The following is a 22,299-nucleotide window of genomic DNA, read 5'->3' as shown; positions in this document are numbered from 1 at the left end:
AATGTTGCAAGAGGGAAGGGGAGGAGATCTTGAAGCCAACGTGGGCAAAAGGGAAAGGAAATGCAAGCAAGGGTCACAGAAGGAAGCTGTGGTTCTCCTCCCTCCCCCACCTGCAGCCTTTGCTCCTTCTGTTCCCTCTGTTCTCACCTCCTGTCACGCCCTTTTCACTGTTCCCTCCTTCCAAGTCCCCCCACCTCTCTAGCCACCCTCCTTCCTCTTTCCCAACTCCTCTGAGTTCCCTCACCTTGGAGCCCTGTGCCCTGGCCCTTGCGGTTCCTGGGTCTCATGTCTGCCAGAGGGAGTGTGGATGCACATGCGCACATGGAGCTTTGTGGCAGTTGGCTGCCACTCAGTAAATATGTAATGGTCCACCTCAAATCCTTTTTTTTTTTTTTTTGTGGTACGCAGGCCTCTCACTGTTGTGGCCTCTCCTGTTGCGGAGCACAGGCTCTGGACGCACAGGCTCAGCGGCCATGGCTCATGGGCCCAGCTGCTCCGCGGAGCGTGGGATCCTCCCGGACCAGGGCACGAACCCGTGTCCCCTGCATCAGCAGGCAGACTCTCAACCACTGTGCCACAAGGGAAGCCCTCAAATCCTATTTGAAACAAGCCTATATATACATGAATAAACAGATAAACGTTGACTGATGCTAAACATACACACGTGCCCTGAGAAAAGTCTTGTTTATCCATCCTCCCTGGATAACCAGTTGATTTCCCGCTGCTGTGGACTCTCTAGATGATTGAAGGTGAAGGAATCTAAGGATTAGGAAGGAGGGAGCATTCCAGGTGGAGGGATCACCTTGAACCAAGGCTGGGAGCTGGAGAATGCTCAGCAGTCAGTGGAACAACAGTGTGAGGTGAGCTGGTGAGGCTGGCAGGGTACAGATCATGAAGAGCCTCAAATATCAGGGCAAGGAGCTAATTTTATCCTGAGGGCAATGGGGAGTCATGGAAAGGTTTTGAGCAGGAGAATGATGAGGGGGGATGTGCTGCCAGTAGGATTCCTCCCTGCTGCTGCATGGAGCACGGATTGAGGGCAGAGACTGAAGGAATCCACTGCTCAAGGTTCAGATGAGAGAAGATGAAATAAGAACATAGGTGAGGCTAATGAAGGTGAGAAGTGGACAATCCCCAGTGTATCACTGAGGGATGGCCAGGACTGAGTGATTGGAGGAGGGCAGGGAGGGGGTGAGAGGAGGCTCCATGATTCTCAGGCTCCTGGCACAGGTGACCAGCTGGCTGGAGGTGCCCTCGCTGAGGTTGAGATAGCAGCAGGTTTGGGGAGAGATGCAAAGCTCACCTTTGGACATACCAGGGAGATCGTTTGACTAGAGGTGGAGATGTCTAGACTGGCCAGAGGGCTGGGGCCAGACAAGTCTGGACAGACCTCTCTGAGTAACATTCTCTGGATGACATTGAAATGTTCCAAGTGCCCTTAAGACAGGCCCTGAGGCCCCAACCATCCATGGTCTCTAAGACAGATAAGGCCTGGATTTGAGCCCCAGGGAAGGACAGGGAATAAGGTCAGCAAAGGGCCTGACCAGGATAGAGGGGAGGGTCTTGGACCTAAAGATAAGGGACACCCTTAGGGTAGTGGCTGGCCGCAGTGGACACCCCCAGGGTATAATACATAAACAGAGGTTGTTGTTGGCAAAGTTGCCTACAAAATAAACCTTGAGAAGAATGTGACACCAAGGTATTGTTTCTTCAGGGTTTTGAGATTACTCAGGGAAGCTTTGCTGCTGACAGCGAAATAGACCCATAGATATTATTAGAGGAACAGAAGGTATGTTTGTGACAAATGTCAAAGTGATAATCAAAGAGAGGGGAACAGAGCATGTTACTCACTGTGGCGAGTTCCTTCCCATCAGTACATGCACCATTCCTGCCATGAGAGGACTCCAGGATTTTACTGAGAGGTTACTATTTATCCATACATTAAAAGGGAAGTCTGTTGTGCAAACCTGCCATGAGAACATAGCTGTTAGCTGGAGCTGGGTACCTCTACCAAGTGGCTTAGAGTGGCTGGTGCAGAGGTCTGGGGTGGACATGGAATAAGAAGAAACCAAAGACAGGCTGAGCTGGTGGGCCTTAGCGATCAGTCAGCCCAAAGCTGCCATCGTACAAAGAAGGAGAATGAGGACTAATAAGGGGAGGGGAAAGGCCAGGTAATGTGGCAAGGCAGACACGTCATCAGCTCTTAGCTCAGTGCCATCCCCTGGGCCACACTGGCTGGGAAGTTCAGCTCAGTGTAACTCTGGGATTGAGCCCCCCAGCCACGTCTGTGTGGTGTCTGGTTCAGAGGGTACGCTAGGACAGACAGGTGAGAGCCCAACCCCTAAGCCATCCCAGCCCTCTGCTGTTACTTTCTCCTTCTCCAGACCCAGGCTGGGCTGCAAGTGGAGGAGGGAGCCACTGACCCAGGCCGGGGGGCTCACAGACCCATACAGGGCTGCGCTCCTGGCAGAGGCTGTGTGGCATGCCTGGGGCTGGGGGGACTGCCGCATCATGCCACGTGCTCCACACAAGGAGAGATGTAATAGCGGCGCTTTCCTTCAACAAAGGCTTATTCAGCACCTACTCAGTGCCGGCTACTGTTCTGGGATCTCCAGAGAGTGAACAAGATTTATGTTTTAACTGGAGACTGATAATAAACAAACACACACATAATATAATATCAAGGAGGGAAAGTGAGATGAAGAAACACAGAGCAGGGAGGGGAGTGAGCAGTTTCAGCAGGGAGCATGGAATGACAATTTGATAGAAAAACCTGGGCCTGTGGGTCTGACTTGCCTGGGTGATTTTTTTTTTTTTGCGGTACGCGGGCCTCTCACTGTTGTGGCCTCTCCTGCTGCGGAGCACAGGCTCCGGACGCGCAGGCTCAGTGGCCATGGCTCACGGGCCCAGCCGCTCCATGGCATGTGGGATCTTCCCGGACTGGGGCACGAACCCGTGTCCCCTACATCGGCAGGCGGACTCTCAACCACTGCGCCACCAGGGAAGCCCTCCTGGGTGATTTTGATCAGGTTCCTGCCTCTATCACGCTCTTCTGCCCCTCACCCATTTTCTTCATTGGAGTGAAACTGAGTCATCTCTGAAGTGCCTGAGGGGGCTAGCCAGGCCTCTCCCGTGAAGTCCAGCACCACCCACTTGCTCTCGCCCAAGAGACCCCCCTCCCACCCAGCCCCCCCATCCCTTCCCCGCCGCCCAGCTCCTCGGGCAGCAAGCCCAGGAGGAGCTGAGCAGCCAGGGCCTTGGAACTGCTCTAGATGTAGTCTGGCAGGTGGTGACTCACCTGGGGTGTCAGGATCCAGGAAACTGCCTGGGGGTAGGTTAACCTGGAGGCTCCCTGCCCTGCCTTACCCAGGAGGGCCCTGGCCTTTCCTAAACCCCTATCCCCAAGGGTCCTTCTGCTCTCCAGGAGGCCCAAGTTACAGTCAGGGAGTTGGGAGGGGCCCAAGGACTTGCCAGTGCCTGTCCCCTCTGGGCCTCAGTCTCCCAGTCCATGGGGCAAGGGATGAGACTAAATAATCTTCAGTATCTCTTCCATCTAAATTCTGCCTTTGTTGAGTATATTGCAAGAGGCCTAGGATCTCTCTGATGGCTCCCTGGAGGCTCAAGGCAGGGGTGAGTGCGGTGGGGAAAGGGTTGCCAGGTTTAGCAAATAAAAATTTGAATTTCAGGTAAGCAATGAATAACTTTTTAGTATAAGCATGTCCCCAATGTTATTTATGCTAAATAATTACTCATTGTTTGTCTGAATTTAACTGGGTGTCTTGTATTTTATCTGGCAACTCCAGGTGGGAAAGGTGACTAGAGCCGGGACTTCAACAGAGGAAGGTCCCAGACGCTCAGATGACCAGAGTTCTGGTCACCTACCTTGTTGCTCTCTGAGTCCCTCATCCCTCTTGATGCCTTGTTAGAAGGTAGGGGGATGGGGGAGGGAGAACCAGGAGTTGGGGGAAACCAAGAGCTGTGTAGAGAGGCAGAGAGGCCCCAAGAGGCAGCCCCTGAACTCCTCCTGCCCCGGATCCAGCTGACGTCACCACCCCTCCTCCCAATAAGGCAGGCAGGTCTCCCCACCATCTCCGGCACAGCCCAGACTCATACCTACCTCCACATCCTTGCTCTATTCCTGCCCCCTTCCCTCCTATACAAACTCTACCCACTGCAGGAAGCTCCCTTAGCTGTTCTTTAGCATCAGGACCACTTCCTCTGAGTTCCCAGAGTGCTGTCAGACTCACTGTCATAGAGCCATTCAATCAGCCAAGTGCCCTCTATGTAGCAGGTGCTGGACACGCAACAGTGATCAGGACAGACACAGCCCCTGCCTCCCTGGAGCTCAGTCTAGTGGGGAGACAGGCACACAAACGATCACAAAACAGGAGGATGATCGTGCTTTCACAGGACTGACTGGTCCATGTGACTAGAGGCTTTGTGCCAGTGGGGCCTTACCTGTTCTGTTTTATTCGGGCCCTACCACAGCGCAGGCTTCAATCAGTGGAAAAATTGAAAGTGCTGGGGGAGAACAGTGGAGGGAGGGCCTCCCAGGAGACCTTCCCCATTGGAGTTGGAAGAAGGGCCTTCCAGACGGAGGGAAGAGGGCAGGTGAAGGCCAGGTGTGTGCAATGAACTAAGGGGTGAGGGGTGTGGATGGTGTGGAGGATCAGTGCAGAGGAGGCTGCGAGCCAAGAGCTCCAGTGCTGTGGTCCTGTGGCCTGGGGAGGCTTAGCGTCATGACGTGCCATTGCTCTTGTCCTGCGAGATCCTACATTTCCAGAGGGCAGGGGCTGGGTTTTTCTCTTCTCTCATGCTCTCTAGAACTGGGCTGAGAACCCAGAACAGAAGATTGAAATGATAGAGAGCTGAGGGAGGGTACGGCTGCTCCCGGCTGGCTGGGAGGACCAGTCATACTCAGGGCATCAGGTGTTGCTGGGGCAATTTTTGTAGATGAAAACAGTCACTCAGCAATATTAGGTAAGGCGAGTGGCTTTCTGCCCTACATGGAGACCCCTGCTGCTTTCAGCGTCTGCTTGCCCAGGCTGCTCACAGCCATGATCTGGGGCAGTGCAGTGACAGTGACAGACGATGTCTACCTACCAGGCACTGAGCCCCAACTCAAAGAGCCAGGCCCCTACCGATACCATTTCCAATACCTAGATTAAAGAAGCAGGGAATTCAGGTGCTAGGAGTTTAGGCTAAACCAGGATTTTAAACCAGCTTTATCCAATGTTGAGGCTCAAGCTTTTGTCACCCTGAGCCGCCCTTATCTTTATTTTTATTATTATTTTAAAATTTTATTTATTTTGGCTGCACTGGGTTTTAGTTGCAGTATGCAGGATCTTTGTTGAGGCATGTGGGATCTTTGTTAGGGCATGCGGGATGTATTTGCCCAACCAGGGATCAAACCTGGGCCCCCTGCATTAGGGAGCGTGGAGTCTTACCCACTGGACCATCAGGGAAGTCCCCGCCCTTTTTTTTTTTTTTTTTTTTTTTGCAGTATGCGGGCCTCTCACTGTTGTGGCCTCTCCCGTTGCAGAGCACAGGCTCCGGACGCTCAGGCTCAGCGGCCATGGCTCACGGGCCCAGCCGCTCCGCAGCATGTGGGATCTTCCTGGACCGGGGCACGAACCCGTGTCCCCTGCATCGGCAGGCGGACTCTCAACCACTGAGCCACCAGGGAAGCCCTCGCCCTTATTTCTAAAGTACTCTCTGAGATGTTGCCTATTTTCAGCCTTGAGAAACTCACTCCAGCTTTATCCCATTCTGATCTTTGCTACTCATGCTGCAGATGCCAGCAAAGCTGTTGCTTGTTTCTGAACTCTTCAGCAGCCTTTGCCCAGAAACAATAAAGGAGGGAAGGAATCAGGAAGGCAGAGATGAGGCTGGCTCCTCCTGGGGTTCACTGGCACTTTCCCAGGGTGCTCCACCCTTCCTCCAGCCTGCAGCCCTGCCCTACCCTGAGTCATGAACTCCTCAGCACTCTTGGGGTAGCTGGTCCCCTTGCACAGACACAGCCTTCCTCCTCCGTGGCCCAGGCTCACACCATCCTACCACGCATCACCCTGCAAGTGTTTCGCTCCCTCAAGGTATTCAATGGCCACCGTCCAGGCTTACTTCTGGGCAAGATGCTTCATGGGTCTGTGGTATGCCATGTCTCCTCTGCTAGACTGTGAAGGACTTGAGGACAGGTACCTTTCATTCTCTCATCTGTGTGCTCAGTAAGCACCTACTGTGTGCCAGGTACAGTGCTGGGCACCAGGGTGCAATTGGGGCTGAAACGCCCAGAGGCCTTCTGACTGTTCTGCCACCCTGGCTGCCCCTGGTGTACCACACAAGCCTCCTCATGTTCCTTCAGCTAGAGGGCTCCAGGAGCTCAGGCCACATCAAAACCCACATCTTGGACCTCCTGGACTTCACTGGCCTCTCCAGGTATGTACCCGGTACAGGGCAAGTCCTCACAGGGGTGGGTGTGGGGCAGTTTTCACGATGATTCATCTTATGATGGCCTCGGAGAATATAACATACTGTTGGATACAGACATGCCTGAGACCTTGAGAGCCACTCTGTGCCAGTCTCCTCACCAGCAACCTTCAGAGTCGAGTTTGGCTGTGGATAGATCCTTTGCTACCCCTTCCTTTTCTCTCATTGGTTCCAGGATCCAGCCAGTCCTCTCTCTCTATTCTGGCTTCTGTTTCACTCACGGACTAGTGGCCTTGGTGGCAGGTGCCACTTCTCTGGAGCCTGTGGACTTCTCATCAGCTCCATCCAAGAAACTTGACAGGAACCTGAGACCTTATATCAGGTTCTATGCTAAACACATTGCATGAATTATCTCTTCCTCCAACAATCCTATAAAGTAGACATTATTACTATCATCCTTATTTTACAGTGGGGGAAACAGGGTCACAGGGTTTAAGTAAATTAACAAGTGATGGAATCAGGGTTTGAATCTAGGGTTGTTTATTCTAGACCATTCCTCTTAACCTCTACAGTGCCCTGCCCTGCATTTGTATTTGAGAAAGGCCTCGTTCAAAGGCATCCATGATATCACATACCAAATGGAGGAATATTTGCTCAGTAGAGAAGGAAATAATCCCTGATTAATGGGTGGGAGCATCTATGGATATTATGTAGGATTAAAATATCATTCTACTTTTGATTTAGAACAACCATCAGGCCTCGAAACCACACCTGTGAAAAGGCAATGAGGCATCTCACCTAAATTTCTTCCCCGTATAAGTCCTCTGGAGAAGATGTGTGGTCCAGGATCTGGAAAGCAGAACCGCTATGGGGTCCTTGGCTATGGAAGAGAAACCCTGACTCCTAGTCTGGATTTTTAAAGGTATTGGTGTCTACAAGGGGGCTCCCAAGTCAGGAAGAGGCTGGTGAGGAACTTGGAAAGTAGGGTTGCAATCAGACAAGCCCTTATTTTTCTCCCTAGGGTCACTTAGCACCTGAGAACAAATGACACCTGTTACACCGAACTGTTTAGCAGGTCACACTCCACTCTGTTCATTTCTCCATTGTCACCTCTATCTGAACAGCCTTGTTATAGCCCTTGCAAGGATTTTAGAAGGATACATTTTTAAGATAATCTTTTAAAATAAATAAAGTTTTAAAAAGAATAGCTTTTGGGCTTCCCTGGTGGTGCAGTGGTTGAGAGTCCGCCTGCCGATGCAGGGGACACGGGTTCGTGCCCTGGTCCAGGAAGATCCCACATGCCGCGGAGCGGCTGGGCCCGTGAGCCATGGCCGCTGAGCCTGCGCGTCTGGGGTCTGTGCTCCGCAACGGGAGAGGCCACAACAGTGAGAGGCCCGCATACCGCAAAAAAAAAAAAAAAAAAAAAAAGAATAGCTTTTTTGTTGTTGTTTGTTTTTTGTTTTTTGCCATGCTGCACAGCATGCAGGATCTTAGTTCTCTGACCAGGGACCGAACCTGTGCCCCCTGCAGTGGAAGTGCAGAGTCTTAACCACTGGACCGCCAGGGAAGTCCCAAGAATAGTTTTATATTTACAGAAAAGTTGCAAAGATTGTTCAGAGGATTCTCATATACTCCCCACCCAGTTTCCTCTATTGTAACATCTTGTATTTGTCACAACTAACGAACCAGTATTGGTACATTATTGTCAACTAACTAGAGTCCCTACTTTATTTGTATTTCCTTAACTTTTACCTAATGTCCTTTTTCCGTCTCAGGATACTTCCTCACATTTAGTTATAATGTCTCCCTACCCTCTTTCTGGTCTGGACAGTTGATTAGACTTTACTTGTTTTTGATGACCTTGACAGTTTTGAGGTGTATTGGTCAGGTATTTTGTAGACTGTCTCTCAATTTGGGTTTTCCTGATGTTTTTCTCATGATTAGACTAGAGTTAGGAGTCCTTAGGAGTAAGACCTCACAGCTGAAGTGCTATTCTCATCACGTCAGATCAAGGGTACATTCGATCAACATGACTCATTACTGTGGATGTTAACCTTGATCACATGGCCAAGGTTATGTCTGTCAGGTTTCTCCACTGCAAAGTTACTAACAGGATGCATTCTGTGTTGTACCAGCCCAGTCACTAAGATGGGAGGGGCAGCACCCCTGGAAGTCTGCACGGTGGTGATAATAGTAACCAATGAGGGAACCCACAAAAAGGAAGATGAATCTCAGAGGGTAGCGCCCTGTTAGTGTCAAAGGCTTTGGGCTCTACCAGGCCAAAACAGGGAGCTGGTCTCCTTCATCTCAGTGTCCCCGGTACTTGGCACAAGGCTTTCTGATGAATGCATTGGATTTTTTTCTTTTGCAGATGCATTTGTTTTCGTTTTGCAGTTGCATTTTTTAAGTTGAGGTGAAATTCACTTAACATAAAATTAACCATTTTAAACTGCACAATTCAGTGCCATTTATACATTCACAGTGTTGTACAACCACCCCCTCTATCTAGTTCCAAATGTTTTCATCACCCCAAAAGGAAACCCCATAGCCGTTGAGCAGTCGCTCCTTATTTCCCTCTCTCCTCAGCCCCCATACCTATTCTGGATATTTCATATAAATGGAATCATAATATGTGACCTTTTGTATTTGGCTTCTTTCACATGGAATAATGTTTTCAAGGTTCATCTGCACTGTAGAATGTGTCAGAACTTCATTCCTTTTATGGCTGAGTAATATTCCATCGTATTTATATACCACATTTTGTTCATCCATTCCTGGAATTTGGGTTGTTTCCACCTTTTGGCTATTGTGAATTGTGCTGTTATGAACATTCATGTATAAGTATCTGTTTTAATACCTGTTTTCAATTCTTTTGTGTATACCTCTGCATGATTAGATTTTTAAAGAAGGTGATATATCTTCACAGGTTTTTAGGAAGCTGGTCAAACTTATGTAGCAGCTCTGGTTATGGACTAGGGCCTGTGGGAAGGGGATTTCTGTCTTGGGCCTGTCAAGTTATCATCTTATCAATAGGTTGGATAAAGACAGCACACATGTATCAAATTCTCCTACAAGAAGCCAAGAGGAAGAGTTGAATCACAATTCAAATACATAAAGAGAGCAAAGAATCAAGTCTTGCAGTAGATTTCTTCAAATGATTGTCCAAGCACAGGATATGGGTGAACTGATTTACCAACAATAATGCAAAAACGAGTTCGGAGTTTGAGCTGAGCACAGCTCTATGTGAGCCAAGGCAACAGCTACCAAAGAAGCAAATGAAGGAGGCATTAACAGAGACATAGCATTCAGAAGAGAGGTGACTGCCCTGCTCTGCTGCACACTCAGCCAGACCCACCTGAGCTCTCAGGCCTCTCTGACATGTTGGGGTATGCTGTGGGTCAGGAGAAGGTGACCAGACTACAGAGGCCTGGAAACCAGGTCACGTGACAAGTGGGCACAGGATCCAAGTGTAGGCAGGGAGGCTGGAGCAGGGTCTTTGTTGTCCAGGGTCTGAAGGACTGGTGCCCAGGAAAGAAGGCTTTTGATCCACCAGGGAGTGAGCTCCCTTCCTTTTAGGGAAGGGTGTATGGAATGAGCAGGGGAAAGATTCAGAAGGACATCAGGTATGCCCAGGTGACTCTGGGGGTCAGATGACTCCCTGGGGTTTTTCAATACTGAGAAACAGATTTAGCCTGAGGGGGAGAGAGGGGCAAAGAGAATGAACCTCCAGTGGGGTTGGTTTTTTTCTCTTCACCTCCCCTCCCCTTCCTCTCCTCCTCCTCTTTCTCCCTTCTCCTCCAGGCTGGCACCCAGCACCATTCTATCCGGGGAAGAGGCAGCTAAATCTCAACACAAGTTAAGGATTTTTGTAAGAATGATAAGCTGAAATCAACAGGGTAGAATTTTACTGGCTAGGTTATAGGGAATTCTCTGGCAGTCCGGCGTTGAGGACTCTCCACTCTCACTGCTGAGGGCAAGGGTTCAATCCCTGGCTGGGGAGCTAAGATCCCACAAGCCGTGTAGCGTGGCCCAGAATAAAATAAAATAAAATAACTAGGTTGTAAAATCCCAGGAAAATGTTTGTTTGTGCCATGATGGTGAGTGAAAAAAAGCAGAGGATACAATTAAATGTGCATTATGACTAAGTTACAATGCACAGAAAACTCTGATACAAAGCACACCAAAATCTTAACATCACTTATCTGTGTGGATTAGGACTGTCAGACCTTTTATTTTGTTTTATATTTTTCTGTATTTTTCAGATGTTTTTTAATGAAGAGACATTATTTCTATAGTCATTAAAAAAAAAACTTTGTCTAATACGTACTTGAGAATGAATTTAACTGGGATAGCTGTGGGGTTCCATGGAAGCTGCCTGCAGTTTTCACCTGGCCACTTCCTGCCTTGCCTGGGGCTGGCTGTGTGGCACTCCCCACTTCCCTGGACCCACTCTCAGCGGTTCTTCTGGGCCCCTGGACCTCCCACACAGGGCTCTGTTCCCAGCAGGCACTTGGGAAACTTCAGTAAACACATGACATTTTGCTTGAAGAGCCACACAAATAAGTGACTCAAGAGTTGGAAGGAGAGCCCTAGCCCACTTTCAGGTAGAAAAGACCCGAGGGGTGGGGAGACCACAAGACGGGCACAGCCAACAGCACTGGGCAATTGCCAGGATGGAGCAGGCCTCTCTCCTCCCAATGGCACTGCAGTTGGCCATCAGCCTGGACGGACTCTGAGTCCTGAGGAGCCAGGGGTGGTGTTCGGCTCACGTGGTCTCCAGACATCGCCATGTGAGAGCCCGGATTCACTGAGTGCCTCCTTAGTGCTATACTGGGCTGACCCTTTGTGTACATTCATTTAATCTACACAGCAAGCCCACCGGGTCAGTGTCCCATTTTACCTACAAGAAAACTTAAGGCCAGAAAGATTAAGCACCAGGTCATACAGCTCATACGTAACGGATGTGCTTTTAACCACTATTGCCCACGACCTTAAAATAGTCTGCAACACTTCAGCTTTCTGCTTGGTAAAGTGGCCTGTCTCTTGTCCTACTTGGCCTTGATGCAGCCCCATTGATCGTTTGGTTATTGCATGTGATGACACTTTAACTGTGGCCTTGGAGAAAGGATCTCCTGCTTACTTCCTCCTCTCTTGGGGATGGCAGAGAGCTGGAGGTAACAGTTGCAGGGACCCCACTCCCATCCCCAGCCCTGGCTCTGGTGGCCCGTTCTGGGCCCTGGGGGCAGCTGGGGTTTGTGTGGGCTTGAAGATAGAAAGGAGACCCTAAGGGAAATCACATAAGGCAGGTCTCAGATCCCAGGTTGCGGTGAGTTCCTGTTGCCAAGGGCACTGTGATCAGGGCCTGGACAGGACAGTTGGGATTTCACAAAAGGGCAATTGGAGGTCATGACCACAGGGGGCCTTTCTGTCCTTCAGATTCTAAGAGTCTACAATTCTAAGACTCTCAGATATTGATAGGCTCAGGGGGGAGTGGTGGGGCAGTGGGTTGGTGCCTTTTCCTACCTGCTCAGATGCTTTCAGAGCCTAGGCCTACCCACTCAGGGATATAACCATAGGCATCCTTTACTTTTGAAATGAACTTTAAAATATATTCTGGTTTATTTTTTAATTTTTATTTACTTATTTATTTGGTTGTGCTGTGTCTTTGTTGTGGCAGGCAGGCACCTTAGTTGCAGCACGTGGGCTCCTTAGTTGTGGCATGTGAATTCTTAGTTGCGGCATGCATGTGAGATCTAGTTCCCTGACCAGAGATCGAACACAGGCCCCCTGCATTGGGAGCGCAGAGTCTTAACCGCGGCACCATCAGGAAGTCCCACCATGGGCCTCCTTGCCACAGGCCAAGAATGGGACTGGTGTTTGTGTGGCTGCTAGCGGGGCTTCTCCTGAGGGTCGAGAGGACTAACCCCTGGGGGTGAAGGCATAGCACTACGAACTAACTCAAGAAACATTTTCTATCATGTGCTGGGGAGAAACGGTTGTTTGGGCTGGGTGCTGGGGATACAAAGAGTGATCACCCAGTCCCTGCCCTTGGATGGAGGCAGATAGACCCAGAGATGGGGTCTCGATGCTGAGACAGAGGGCACACAGGGGATGCGGGAGCCAGAGGGGACACATGTACCCAGGGACTTTGCAAGGCTGGTTCTCTCCTCCCTCAGTTCTTCCAACGCTCTGTGGGGCCCAGGCTGATGGCCTCTGAATAACCAAGGGCTATGCTGAGTCTGCCTGCTGCCCAGGCCCCAAATATATTGAGTCATGGCAGCCCAGCTCTGGTTGCTGGACATCAGGAGAAAGTGACAGCTGCCGCATGTGGCCCATTGGGTAACTGAAAAGAGGTTAGTGGTTTGCAGGTATTGAGTAACCACTGGGCTTCCTGAAACTTCAAGTTTCTTTCTGGACCACTCCCCATCTTCCTCTTTCAGGGTCAGGCTGGGGGCTGGGGAGTATCCACAAGCCCTCATCCATTTATTTATTCATTCAATGGTCATTTGCTCACCACCTCCCCTGCTCCTGCGTGTCCTGGGCTTGGGGGACTCCAAGAGACATCCATGGGGTTCTGCCCTCCTGAGTTCCCTGGCTCAAATAATGATACCACCATCTACTTCTACAGCCAAGGCAGAATTCCAGGCATCAGTCTGGACTCCTCCCTCACACCCCCCATGTCTCCCCTTCTGTTATTCTGTAGTGTCCTGTCACATCATTTATTATCTTTTATTGTAAAAGCTCCAATTGTCTATCTTTTCCTTCTAGACTGAATGAAAGCAGGGACTGTATCTATCTTGTTTTCTGCTGTATTCCTGGCACCTGGCACAGTGCCAGCACTTAGTAGCTGCTCATTAAACATTATTGAATGAATGAGTAAATCCCTTGAATTCTATTCCCTTAATATTCCTTGGATCCATACCCTTCCCCCTTCCCCCAGCCACAACATTTGCTCAGATCTCATCCTCCACCTGAACTATTGAGCAGCCTTCTCATTGCACTGTCTACCTTACCTCCCCCATCCAATTTATTTTCCACACTACATCCAGAGATCTCATTCTAAAGTGCCTGTCTGTCCTACTCAGAACCCTTCCTGGCTCCCCATCACTCTCAGGAACAAGGCCACCTTTCTTGGATGGAAAAAAAAATTAGGGTAGACATGACTGATCATTCCACTATCATTTTCCCTGTGAAATGATCAGAAAGATAAGCAATAATACAAAAACTTGCCATGATACTATATAAACTAAAGATAAGAGAGGATCACAAGGCAAAGTGTGAGGGAGAAATTGCACTAACTAGCTGGTAGAAAGGGACAGATTGAGAAACACATTCCTGGATGACACACCACTTTCTCCTCCCTCTGAAACAGAATAGCATGTGTCATACTGTGTCATTAACTGACCATGTGCCTCCCTTCTCCTTTACTGCAAGCTCCTTAAGGACAAGAACCATGTCTAAAATTTATCTTGATGTCTCTGGCACCTAGCACAGGCCTTGGCACGTAATAGGCACTCAATACATATTTGTTGAATGAATGAATCATAGGATTAAATGAATTAATGAATGAAGAACCAATGGTTCCAAAGTAAATAAAACAGACTAATTCCCACTGCCTACTCTTCTCTCAGGGACCAAGGGGCAGCAATGACTAAATGGACTTTTGGCCATACCCTAACCATCAGGGTTGTTGAGGGCATGGATTCCAGCACCAGAAAGTCATGGTAGAGTCCTGGCTCCATCAGTTATTAACTGTGTGAGCTTGGGCAAGTAACCTAACCTCTCTGTGCCTCACCTTTGTCATCTGTAAAATGGGGATAGTAATAATACCAATTTAGAGAACTAAATTTACGTGCATGTGTGTAAATTTAGTGTGTATATATTTAGTATATATATGTATACACATACATATATATAAATAAATGTACCTGTATATACTATACTATATATTATACTATATATGCTATATACTACATATAATATACACTAGATATAGATATAAATATAGATAGACAGTGATATTTAAGTTCCAGCTATTATTGATGATGTTGGTGATAATTCCCTAATAAACCCCATCAGCTTCTCTTTTTTGGGGTCTACAACATCTGTTTCACGGTGGGATTGAAACTTCCACCATTATTAAGCAACGCAACGTAAAGCTGAGAGGGGCAGGAGACGGTGCCTGGCCTGGCTTTTTCTCTGCCTGGTGGAGCAAGAGTGAACAAAAACAATCAACATGGGACCTGTGAAAAGATCCTACACACAGGAGGAAGAAAATTGTTCTGAAGATTCAGATGAAGAACTTATTATCTCTGAAATGATTTTCTATAAGAAACGGAATAAACCTCTAAAAGTCATCTGCTGGTATTCTCAAAACAAACACATACCCCAGGAAGCTTTGATATAGCGGTTATTTGCTGGATACCTCCCAAGTGGGCAAAGGATGTGAACAAGCAGTTTATAGAAATGGAAATGCAAATGGCTTGTAAACATGAAAGGTTGCTTGTTTCCCTCATAAGAGAAATGCAAACCCAAACTACAGGAAACATGATTTTTCACCTATGAGACTGGCAGATATCCAACAGTTTGATATTACAGGGTTGTGAGGCCCTATCGAAATCCACTGTGGGGATTTTTGAATCCTTTGGGGATTTGACTTCGAAGAATTTACTCCTCCTTCCTTTTCAGCCATGTTGTTTAAGTGAGATTTCTTCCATTCCAGCTCCAGGGGTGGCCCTGATGGCCTGAAGCCTACTAAATTTCGTATCATCCAGAGGAGATCATCGAAAATTGGGCAGGCTATTTAGGCACTCTGAGCTTTGGTTCCTTGTCTGTAAAATGCAGACAGTAGTAGACACTCAGGGAAAGCAGCCAGCACCGTGTCTGGCACATAATCAATAAGTGACACATATTATTGACTTTAGTAACTGGGTACATATGAGTTTAAATATATGTGCTTGACAATCTGAAGGCTTATAGAATTATAAACTGGAGCTCTACTTTCTAAACCATTATAGAAGATAAAAACAAGAAAAACCTAGAATGTATAGCAGAGAAGAAAAAACAAAGCAATAAGGAAACACGAAAATAAAGAAGTAAAATGAGACTACATCAGTTATGAAATAGATATAAATAAATTATGCTATGCTAGGTAAAGATTCTCAGCCTCACGTTTAAAAATAAAATTCAACTAGACTATATTCTGCTTATAAGAAATACTTCAAATACACATAATGTCCAAGTGTAGTAAAGATATATATGTAAAAAATAGGATATGAGTATTAAAAGAAAACATGGGGAAAAGATCTTAGAGTAGGAAAGGATTTTCTAATTTTGGCTCAAAATCCAGAAACCATAAGAGAAAAGATTGATCCATTCAACAACAGAAAAATAAAAACTTCTACAATTAAAAAAGAAAAACCTAAGTAAATTCAAAAGACAAATGATAAGTTGGGAAGAACTATTTTTATTTTTTTTTATTTTTATTTTTTTATTTTTATTTTTTTATTTTTATTTTTTTTATTTTTTATTTTTTTTGCGGTATGCGGGCCTCTCACTGTTGTGGCCTCCCCCGTTGCGGAGCACAGGCTCCGGACGTGCAGGCTCCGGACGCGCAGGCTCAGCGGCCATGGCTCACGGGCCCAGCCGCTCCGCGGCATATGGGATCCTCCCAGACCGGGGCACGAACCCGTATCCCCTGCATCGGCAGGCGGACTCTCAACCACTTGCGCCACCAGGGAGGCCCGGGAAGAACTATTTTTAATTCAGATAACAGAGGGATAGATAATCTTCCTAAAATATAAAAAGTTAATAGGAATCAATAAGCCCAACAACCTAATAGAAAAATGGTTGAAGGATATAATAGAAAAAGAAAAGCACATAGATCCCAAATGCCTCTTTTGTTATGAAAAGATGTGCTCAAAATAAGAGAAATGCAAATCCAAATACACCGAGACAAGATTTTTCACCTATCAGATTGGCAAAATTGCTAAAGTTTGCTATCACGGTGCTGGTGAAACTATGGAGAAATAAGTGCTCTCATACAGTGCTGATGGGAGGGTAAATTGGTACAACCCAATGACATGCAATTCAGCAGTAGTTATCAAATTTACAAACGCAGAATCCTTTTGATTTAGTAATAATATTTCTGTGAAATTTTCCTTCATGGACAAAAAGTATGTACACAGTTATTCAATGCAACATTGTTTGTACTAGCAAAAATTGGAAACAATCCAAATGTCTACCAACAGAGAATTGGTAAAATACATTCTGGAACCTCTATACAATGGGATACTCTGCAGCCCCTAGAAAGAATGAGGAAACTTGCAATGTGCAAGTTGAAGAAGGAAGATTAAGAAAAATCCGCGAGGTACAATTGAATGATAAAATGCAAGATTCTGTGTATTGTATATGTTATGTTTGCATTTTAAAAAAAAGGAAAATAGGGCTTCCCTGGTGGCACAGTGGTTGAGAGTCCACCTGCCGATGCAGGGGATGCGGGTTCGTGCCCCGGTCCGGGAAGATCCCACATGCTGTGGAGTGGCTGGGCCCGTGAGCCATGGCCGATGAGCCTGCGTGTCCGGAGCCTGTGCTCCGCAATGGGAGAGGCCACAACAGTGAGAGGCCCACATACCGCAAAAAAATAAATAAATATAAAATTAAATTAAAATTAAAAAAAGGAAAATAAGTAGAAATATTTGTATTTGCACAGAGAAACTCAAGGATACACAAGAAAATAATAAAACCACTTTCCAGCTTAGGGGTGAAGGGAGAAGTGGGAACTGGGTAGATGAATAATGGATAATGAAGGGAGGCTCTTCTCTGTATATCTTTTTTTCTTGTATTTTTAATTGTTGAAATGTAAATACATTATTCATTCAAAATTTTAAGTAAAAAAGTTAAATGACAAAGAAAATTTACATTAAAAACCACAAACAAAGCTATGTTAGGTAAGTGCAAAGTAGGGGATGGTAATAGTGATATAAGAAATAATAAAAATTGTTGCTAAAAGCATTAAATGGGCTAAAAGGGGGATACTTTTATTCATTTAAAAAATACAATCCATGGACTTCCCTGGTGGAGCAGTGGTTGAGAATCCACCTGCAAATTCAGGGGACACAGGTTCAATCCCTGGTCAGGGAAGATCCCACATGCCGCAGAGCAACTAAGTCCTTGCGCCACAACTACTGAGCCCACACCCCACAACTACTGAAGCCTGTGTGCTCTAGGGCCCACGTGCCACAAGTACTGAGCCTGCGTGCTGCAACTACTGAAGCCTGAGCGCTAGAGCCCGTGCTCCGCAACAAGAGAAGCCACTGCAATAAGCCCTTGCACCGTAACAAAGAGTAGCACCCATTCACCACAACTAAAGAAAGCCTGCCTGCAGCCAAAAAAAAAAAAAAAAAATACAATCCATAATGAGGAAGGCTTTTATATATTGAATCATAGAGCATCAAAATAGATGAAGTACAAATAGAAGAATTAATGTAAATAAAAAAGTATTAAGAGATACATCATTATCAGTCTGATGGGTTACATAGGCTAAAAATAAATATGGATATACATTATTTTAAAATATATGTGTGTGTATGTGTATGGTACAACTAAACTAATAAAATATCAAAAGATGGATCCTATAAAAAGTGAGCACACATCTCCTTTTAAAAAATCCATAGAACACATAAAGAGTAAAATCTAAAAAATAAAATATACATAAACTACAGACTTTAATTAAACCAAAGTCCCCCTATACACCTGAAATAAAACTAGAACTTCATAACACAATATTTCTATTAACAATTAAAACAAACAACTCCTGGGCTTCCCTGGTGGCGCAGTGGTTGAGGGTCTGCCTGCCGATGCAGGGGATGTGGGTTCGTGCCCCGGTCCGGGAGGATCCCATGTGCTGCGGAGCGGCTGGGCCCGTGAGCTGTGGCTGCTGAGCCTGCGCGTCCGGAGCCTGTGCTCCACAACGGGAGAGGCCACAGCAGTGAGAGGCCCGCGTACCGCAAAAAAAAAAAAAAAACAACTCCTAAGCCTAAATATTCCCCTAAAAAGACTTTTACTGAGTCAAAGAGAAATAAAAAATTCAATGACCAACTATTTATAAAATAATGATAAAGAAGACTTTACATATCAAAATGTACAATGTGCAGCCAAAGCTAAATTCAGAGGGAAAACATAGCTTTAAATGCTTATGTTATTTTAAAAAATGACAAGAAACAAAATAGACATTCACTTTAATAAGCTTGTAGAGAAAGAACAGAAAAGCTACCCCAAGGTAATTAAAGGGAAGAAAATAATAAAGATAAAAGCAGAATTACTTAGTAAACCATAGAGCTGAGAAATAAATTCAGGTGTATTTTAAACAAGCAAACAAAAAAAGTCCGTGGTATGTCATATAAAACCTGTCATGACTTGGCCCTTGCAGTTTATCTATCCCTTGACCCGACTTCCCACACTCATCTCCTGCCATTCTGAACTATGGATCCCTTGCTATCTGAACCAAATAGATTGATTTAAATAAAATGTTTGAGAGAGAGCTGGTTCTGTGAGCTCTTGTTGGTTGCTTACCACTGTCATCCACCAGTCAAGTCCACCTACCCTTTAAGGCCCAGCTCAAATGCCCCCTCCTCCAGGCAGGCTTTATGGATCCAAACTACAGCTCAAGCCAGACTGGGGTAAGCTCTGCAAAAGAATGGGTGAATCCAACACTGGGGGCAGAGAGGAGGTTACATCCAACCGTGGGGGTAGAGGAAAGCTGTCTGGTAGAGGGGGCCTTGAACTGGTTAGTGAAGGAGAAAGGATTCCAGTCAGCAATGAGCAGGGGGAAAGATCTCTCCAGGAGGAAGGAAAAGCATGAGCAAACGCAGGGTTGTCTGTGAATGGACTGAGTGATTTGGAAAACTGGGGGATGTCTCATATGACTAGGCTGTGGAAGGCTGATAGGGAGTGGGGACAGGGGGGTGTGGAAAGGTCAACGGGGCAGGTCACGAAGGACCTTGAATGACACATTGAGGGGCTTATGCTTCCTCCCCCTGTGGGTGATGGAGAGTAGCCAGAAGTTTCTGAGCAGGATTGTGAGGTTGGAGCTGTCACATGGTCAGCTCCCTGACGAGCCCCACTCTCACTGAGGTGGGGGAAAGCAAGGTGGTGGGTTGTATGAGGGGGGGATCCCTTCAGCTGGCAGGCTGCCCAGGAGAAGCTGGGGAGAGGCAGAGTGGGTAGCTCTGGCTCTGGTGGCCTGGGCCTGGGGTTGGGATAAGGGGCCTGGCCCTGAGTCTGTTTCTCCTCCTTGACCCATTTCCCAGCTTCTGTGTGCCACCTCCCCACCCCCATCACGACCAGGGAGAGGCTGGGAGGCAGCTCCCGGCACCTCCCCCAGTTGCCAAGGGGCTCTTCTATCCACCCATCTGGCCCAGCCCCTGCAGGGGCCTCTGTGGTCAGGTCTTTGTGTCTGCACAGTGGCCTTCTTTGTCCTGAGTAGCAACCCCCTCCCTCTTGCCCTTCTCTCTCTGCCTGTGTTAGAAAAAGCAGCAGTTTTGCAGAGAGACTGGCCAGGGCTCTGATCTTGGCTTCCCCCACTGAGTCTCTGTGTGACCCTGACCAAGCCATTTTGCCTGAGCCTTAGTTTTTAGTTCATGAAAAGGAGCTGTGTGAGGAATCAAACTCCTGACAAGAATTGGTCTGCTAGTTAGTGCTGAGAGGTAAACAACAAATGATGGCCACACGGACCCCTACCCAACCTCAGGCTGTTCACTGAAACTCCTGATTACATCTCCCGCCTCATCCTCATCACTGCCTGGCCAGGTGGCCATCATTTACCCATTTGACAGATGAAGAAACAAAGGTCTGCGGATAGGACTGGCTTCACAGGCATTGACCCATGCTTTGAAGGTCCCTGTACTTGATTTAATGCTCTACTATCCCATCTTGAGATTCATACTAATTTTTGAATAAGGGGCCTGCATTTTCATTTTGCCCTGGGTTCCTCAAATTATGTAGCTGGTCCTGCTGGTAGAAAGGTAGAACAGAGGCTTGCTTAGGCCTGGACCAGGCTTCCTGCTTCTGGGGCTGCCTCCCCTGGGTGCCAGCATCTTGGCATGCCAAGAGCCAGAGCTTCCAGGCCGCATTTGACATCAGAGGCCTGGCCCCTGCCCTGGAAATCTGAGGAGCACAGTTCCCGGTCGGTGAGGGAGGCAGGGATGGTCCAGGCCGATGCAGCAGTCCAGAGAGCTAGCAAGACAAGGCTGCTGGAGCCAGCCCAGCCCTGTGTAACCAGAGCTGCAGCGTGGGTCCCAGTGCCATGGCTCAGTCATCACTCCGGGAACTCAGCAGGGCCTTCCTTCCCAGCCCATTGCAGTTTCGGGGCCAGGAGACCTACCGCAGACTCACTGTGTGATTTGGACATTCACTTCCACTTTCTGCACTTCAGTTTCCCTATATGTAAAATGATAAAGATAACACCTACCTCTTAGGGTTCTGGTGAAGATTAAATTAGATACTTTAAGACAATGACTAGGGCTTCCCTGGTGGCGCAGTGGTTGAGAATCCGCCTGCCAATGCAGGGGACATGGGTCCGATCCCTGGTCCGGGAAGATCCCACATGCCGTGGGGCATCTAAGCCCGTGCGCCACAACTACTGAGCCTGCGCTCTAGATCCCGCGACCCACAACTACTGAAGGCTGCGCGCCTAGAGCCCGTGCTCTGCAACAAGAGAAGCCACTGCAATGAGAAGCCCGCGCACCGCAACGAGGAGTAACCCCCACTCGTCACAACTAGAGAAAGCCGGCGCACAGCAGCAAAGACCCAACACAGCCAAAAATAAATAAATAAAATAAATTTATATAAAAAAAGAGACAATGACAAGCACAAAGAAGGCGATCAGTAGAGTTCTTACTCATTTACTCATACAATAAATATTCATTGAGGTTGCCCGGGTGACAAAGACAGTGCTGTGTGCAGGACATTTAACTGTGAACTGGAGGGACCCTAGCCCTGCCCTCAAGTAGATGCCCATTAAAGGAGGAGATAGATATCGACAGTGATAAGGCTGTGGTAAGTGACGTGACAGAGGGAGGTACCTGATGGGGCACCTGGGCTGGGACTTAGAGAGCGATGGTGGGGAGTTAGGAGAAAGGGCCAAGGGTGGAGAAGCATCAAGGGGCACAGGCAGAGGGAGCTGCAAGTGCCAGGCAGGAGGCGAGTGAGGGCTCAGCACTGCAGTCTGGCTGGAGCAGAGGCAGGAGGGGAGGTGGCGGGGGGAGGAAAGGCCTGGTGTGGTAGCCTGCAGAGCCAGGATTTATCTTGAGGGTGGTGGTGGCCACCAGAGGGTGTAAGGCAGGCAATGGCTAAGGGGGGTGATGGCGCCTGTGAAGGAGGGCTTGGAGGTGTCATGTCCCAGCTGAGCGACAAGACTTGAGCCGGGGCCAGGGCTCCACCCCCAGCACAAATTCTCAGAGTGGGTTTTCTCAGGGGAGATGAGAGCAGTCAGAGAGGGAAGATGAGAAGTCTTGAGAGAGCCAAATGCCTCCTCAGGGTTGGAGAGGCAGGAAGCCTCCTAATGCCTGGGGAGAAGCACTCCCGGGCTTGCCCTCCCCATCCTGACCTGCTGCTGCCAATGGAACCCTGCTCCCTGCTTCCTCTCATGGTCCCCCCTCCTCGTGGGGACCATAACGTGTCTGGGCCTTCGCCACTAGCCCGCCTTGGCTGCTTGGTTGCATGCTCTTCCACCCATCTGTAACGGAGCCTTGTGTGGGGCTTGCTATGAGACTTGCTGGGCCTCAGTTCCTAGCCGGATCATGGTTCATCAAACTCTTACAAGAAAATGTAAGTAAATACAAAGATAAAAGCAAAGGAGCTCAGATTGAAGTG

This window comes from Mesoplodon densirostris, chromosome 7 (assembly GCF_025265405.1).
Source record: "Mesoplodon densirostris isolate mMesDen1 chromosome 7, mMesDen1 primary haplotype, whole genome shotgun sequence".
NCBI lineage: Eukaryota > Metazoa > Chordata > Mammalia > Artiodactyla > Ziphiidae > Mesoplodon > Mesoplodon densirostris.
This window is presented reverse-complemented; position numbering follows the sequence as displayed.